Source organism: Meleagris gallopavo, chromosome 1 (assembly GCF_905368555.1).
Source record: "Meleagris gallopavo chromosome 1, MGAL_WU_HG_1.1, whole genome shotgun sequence".
In the NCBI taxonomy this organism is placed as follows: Eukaryota; Metazoa; Chordata; class Aves; order Galliformes; family Phasianidae; genus Meleagris; species Meleagris gallopavo.
This window is the reverse complement of record NC_139404.1, coordinates 155,472,323-155,476,796: the sequence shown is the minus strand read 5'-3', so window position 1 is coordinate 155,476,796 and position 4,474 is coordinate 155,472,323. Positions and strand designations below refer to the sequence as shown.

The following is a 4,474-nucleotide window of genomic DNA, read 5'->3' as shown; positions in this document are numbered from 1 at the left end:
TACTGTAAAACATCTGTTTCAGGTGCTTAATTTCATTGTTGCAGTACTAACCAGCAGAAGTCCAAGAATCAAAGTCCTTTAAATTTATATCCAGATATTGTCTACCAAGATTCCAATGCAATCTGTTATATGTCTCTAAAAGTCTTTTATTTGTGATTGAGAATATGTATGTTTACTGTATACAGAATAGTAAAAGATAAAGCATCAGAAGATCCATCAGAAATTCTGATTCCTCATTTGGAAAGTATTTTAAGTTAGTAATCAGTATATTGCTGAGGTCATTATATGATCGTCTAGAAATGTTTCCACTAGGACTACCTAGTAGATACAATTTTTCACCAATGATCCAGAAATCCATGCCATTTTATGAAGGTTTCATGAGCTGCTTTATATCCTGGTGCAATTGTCTCTTAGCTACAGCCTCCCTCAGTCATGAAAGACTCTCCAGGTCATCTTTGACGTTATAATGTTTGAACATACTGCTCTTTTCTCCAAGAACCTCATTATCCATGAACTGCCTGGTCAAGTCAATATATCCAAATTAATTTGTCTCAGTAGGAAATTAGCAGAATCTGTCCTAATATTAATGTAATCACTCCCATCCAGATTAGTTGGCCTCTCCTTGCCCTTCACAGGTTATCATGGAGTAAATTCTGACACATCTATATGTTGAATTACATAACATCTTTTTTTTCCTGACACCAACTGAAGTGATTGAGAGTGAAACTTACCTGACTAAATGAAGTTTGCATCTTAGCTAGGTACTCTAGCTCTGTTTATAGTTAATGAGAGAAAACAGAAAATTGCCATTTGATTAATCTGAATTAAGACTACTTAAGATGAGATAAATCACATTCTGAAAATACCTTTTTCACTCCCTTGATTATAAGTAAATCCCGATGTCAGTGTATTAAAGAGAGACATTCAGACTGTCTGTGTCTGAAATCAGATGGAAGTTGAAGATTCTTCACTAATTGCTATGGCTTTGGAATAAGTTATTTATGCCTCAGAACAGAAAATCCTAAGTGCTTCCTGTAGTCCCTTTTTTATTTTTTTTGCTGTTCTAACCATCATTTGTACATACACTTAAAAAAATCTCTCTTCTAACTTCCTCACTATTTAGGATTAGGATATTTCAAAATTCTTTCTTTCCTTTATTCTTTTTTGTCTACCAGATTTGTATTAGCTTCATCTTTTAATTACATATTTTATTATCTGCTCTATTAATGAAACTATAAATACATACTTGAAAAGCCATTTTGTTGTTATTTTCAATTAATTTGTTACATATATGAAATGGCAGGGATCATCCAGACAGCTTTCTGAACTACATTAAAAATAAACAAATATGACATTTGCTTTATAGAATGAATGAAGATGTAATTTATTAGAAATTCTACAAATTCACTGAGATCTGGGCATATTTGACGGACCATACATGTATAAACCAATCAACTGCAATATCATACAATAATACATACACACAAGATATATAATATCTTGCTTTAAATGAGATCTTCTTTTGTTTCAAATTAAATTGCTCCTAAAAGTCATTTTACTTATATTCAGTAAATCTTTTAGTAATGTGTGAGGTGATAGTGTAAAGTTGGAACTGCTGATTGTAAAGAAGGCACAGGTGTGTTCTCAGTAATGATAATTATGATCTAAATGGTGTGTGCAAAGACTATGGAATGAGGGAAACCATGATTTTCTTATTGATGCCCAGTGGCAAGACTGGGAAAAAGTGGCAATGGTCACAAATTAGAACACAAAATCAGAATCATAGAATCACCAAGGTTGGAAAAGACCTGCAAGATCATCCCAGCTAACCATTCACCTACCACCACTAAATCATGTTTCTCAGTCCAACATCTAAACTTTCCTTGAACACCTCCAGAGACAATGATTCTACCTCCCTGGGCATCCCTTTCCAGTCCCTGACCACTCTCTCTGAGAAGAAGTATTTCCTAGTACCCAACCTAATCTCCCCTTGTGCAAACTTGATTGCCGAGGTTCGCTGTTTCAGAGCTGCTCCAGCCAGAATCGCAGTGACTGACCGCAAGGTGCAGAGGGTTTCGGTCGGCTCCCTCATTCAGGGATCCACAAGACAACAGAGCAGCTGGGCAGCTCTCGGCTGGACAGTTCTCGCGAGAGCGGCTGACGAGGCGGGGACGTTGCCAGGGCAACAGCTATGCACGCACCCCTTCGCCTAGAAAAAGTCTCAGGGACGGAAAGGAGGAGTCGGGGTGTGAGAATCCGCTGGGCTGTTTTAACGAGGAGAAACGGTAAGCCATCCGTACACGGGACTACACAGCAAGGAGAGCTGTCACTGTCGAGTGATAAGTGCGCAGGCTCCTGTTAACAACCCAGCAACGGGGCGAGGGCAGAGCCCGTCCAGCACTACCGGCAGCAGGGTGGGGCTGATCAGTCACACCCTGTTAAAGCTATCTAGTAGTGTTAGTGTGCCTGCTGGTTTGCAATGGCTGCACCCTGGCAGAAGGCTACACTCATACAGGAGACTACACAGCAAGGACAGTTGTTATCACTGTCAAGTAAGTGGTAAGTGTGCGGGCTCCTGTTAACGACCTGGCAACGGGGCAAAGGCAGAGCCAGCACTACCGGCAGCAGGGTGGGGCTGATCAGTCACACCCCGTTAAAGCTATCTAGTAGTGTTAGTGTGCCTGCTGGTTTGCAACGGCTGCACCCGGGTGGAAGCCTACCACCACAAACATTGTAGAGACCCAGACAGAAGTCCCATGCTCACGCAGAAAGAAGACTGCAGCCAAAAAGAACAAGGAAACCCAGACTGAGGTCCTGTGCATGCTTGAAAGGATAGCTGATGCTAAGACAAGTGTGGAGACTCTGACTAAGGCCCCAGCTAGTGCACAGGTCACTGGCCGTCATGAGTGCCAGAGCCTGGCCTTTACAGTGCTGGGAGATGCAGGCAGCACTTGTGTAAGATGTGACCAGCTAAATGACTTATTCAGCCTTGTGATCGATCTGAAGGAGTGGAGAGGCTGAGGGCCATAAAGGAGTGTGAGAGGGAGACTGATTGGTGGTGCCAGTCCCTATCAGCCCTGAGATCTTGGCACACAGCTGAGGCTCCACACGGAGCACTTCACCTCGTGCAGCCTTGCAAACAGGTGGGAGAGGGGAACCAGCAGGCAGACGAGTGAGCCCCCTGTCCTCTCCTCCCCCTAGCAACAGTTTGAGAAAGGAGTAGGAATGGAAATGGGTACCAGCTGGGCGAAGTGGGCATCCCCCATCCTGACCATCCTTTGCTCCCCACGTGCCTCTGCTCAATAGGTTTGAGGCCCTAGAACTCGAGGGAGAGGTGAGGGAGGTCCGCCCATGAAGTTACCTCAGGTGAAGCAGTCGACCCACGCCTTAAGACTGCCTTCACCCGGAAGGACAGAAGGGTGGTTGTTGTAGGCAACACCCTGCTGAGAGGAACGGAAGGCTCTATATGTCAGCCTGACCCTACCCTCAGGGAGGTGTGCTGCCTCCATAGGGCACGGGTCAGGGACATTTCTAGGAAACTTCCTGGACTGATTTGTCCTTCTGATTATTAGCCATTATTGATAGTTCAGGCTGACAGGGATGAAGTCATTGAGAAAAACCTCAGTACTATCAGGAAAGACTACAGGGGACTGGGGCAGGTAGTTGTGTTTTCTTCTATACCTTCAGTGGCAGGGCAGAATACTGAGAGGATCCAAAAAAGTCACCACATAAATAAATGGCTTAGAAGTTGGTGCAAACCCAGGAATTTTTTTTTTTTTTTTTTTTTTTTACCATGGGGCAATTTACTTGGCATATGGCATGATGGCTGCAGGTGGAAGTAGCCTGTCTCTGAGGGGTAAGAGGATCTTAGCCGAGGAACTGGTGGGACTCATTGAAATGTCTTTAAATTAGGTACGAAGGGGGCAGGGAACAAAACGCAGGCCGCTGGGGTTGAGAGGGTCGTTCGAGGGTTTGTACCAAACCTGATGGGTGAAGACAGTGGAGTACAAAGGGATTGACTGGGGCAGGGGGATGCTGGGGATGCTGCTGTTCTAGGGGATCCTAGATCCTCTATAAAGGCGGTGAGATGGAAAGTCCAGCTGAAATGCCTTTATACCAATGCACGCAGCCTGGGAAATAAGCAGGATGAGCTGGAAACCATGATGTGCTTGGAAAGTATGACCTTGTTGCTATCACGGAAACATGGTGGGATGACTCCCATAACTGGAATACCACCACTGAGGGATATCAGCTCTTTAGAAGGGATAGGTGAGGTAGGAAGGGTGGGGGAGTTGCCCTCTATTTCAAAGAGTGGATAGACTGGGAGGAGCTCCCTCTGAGAAACAGTCAGGAACAGGTTGAGAGCCTGTGGGTTGGAATTAGGGATGGGATTAACAAAGGCCAGCTGGTGATAGGGGTATACTACAGGCCACCTGATCAAGGGGAGACAGTTGATGAGGCTTTCTTGTTTCAG

General features: G+C 44.3%; 1 long non-coding RNA gene across 2 annotated transcripts in view; it reads left to right on the top strand.

Annotated features, from left to right (window-relative positions):
• The first annotated feature begins 2,130 nt into the window (after positions 1-2,130).
• The window catches only part of LOC146545733 (uncharacterized), a 35,178-nt gene continuing 32,834 nt past the window's right edge, over positions 2,131-4,474 (top strand). For both annotated transcript variants that reach the window (XR_014880960.1, XR_014880959.1), the window contains exon 1: positions 2,131-2,285. This is a non-coding gene — a long non-coding RNA (uncharacterized LOC146545733). The remainder of the gene's footprint in view (positions 2,286-4,474) is intronic.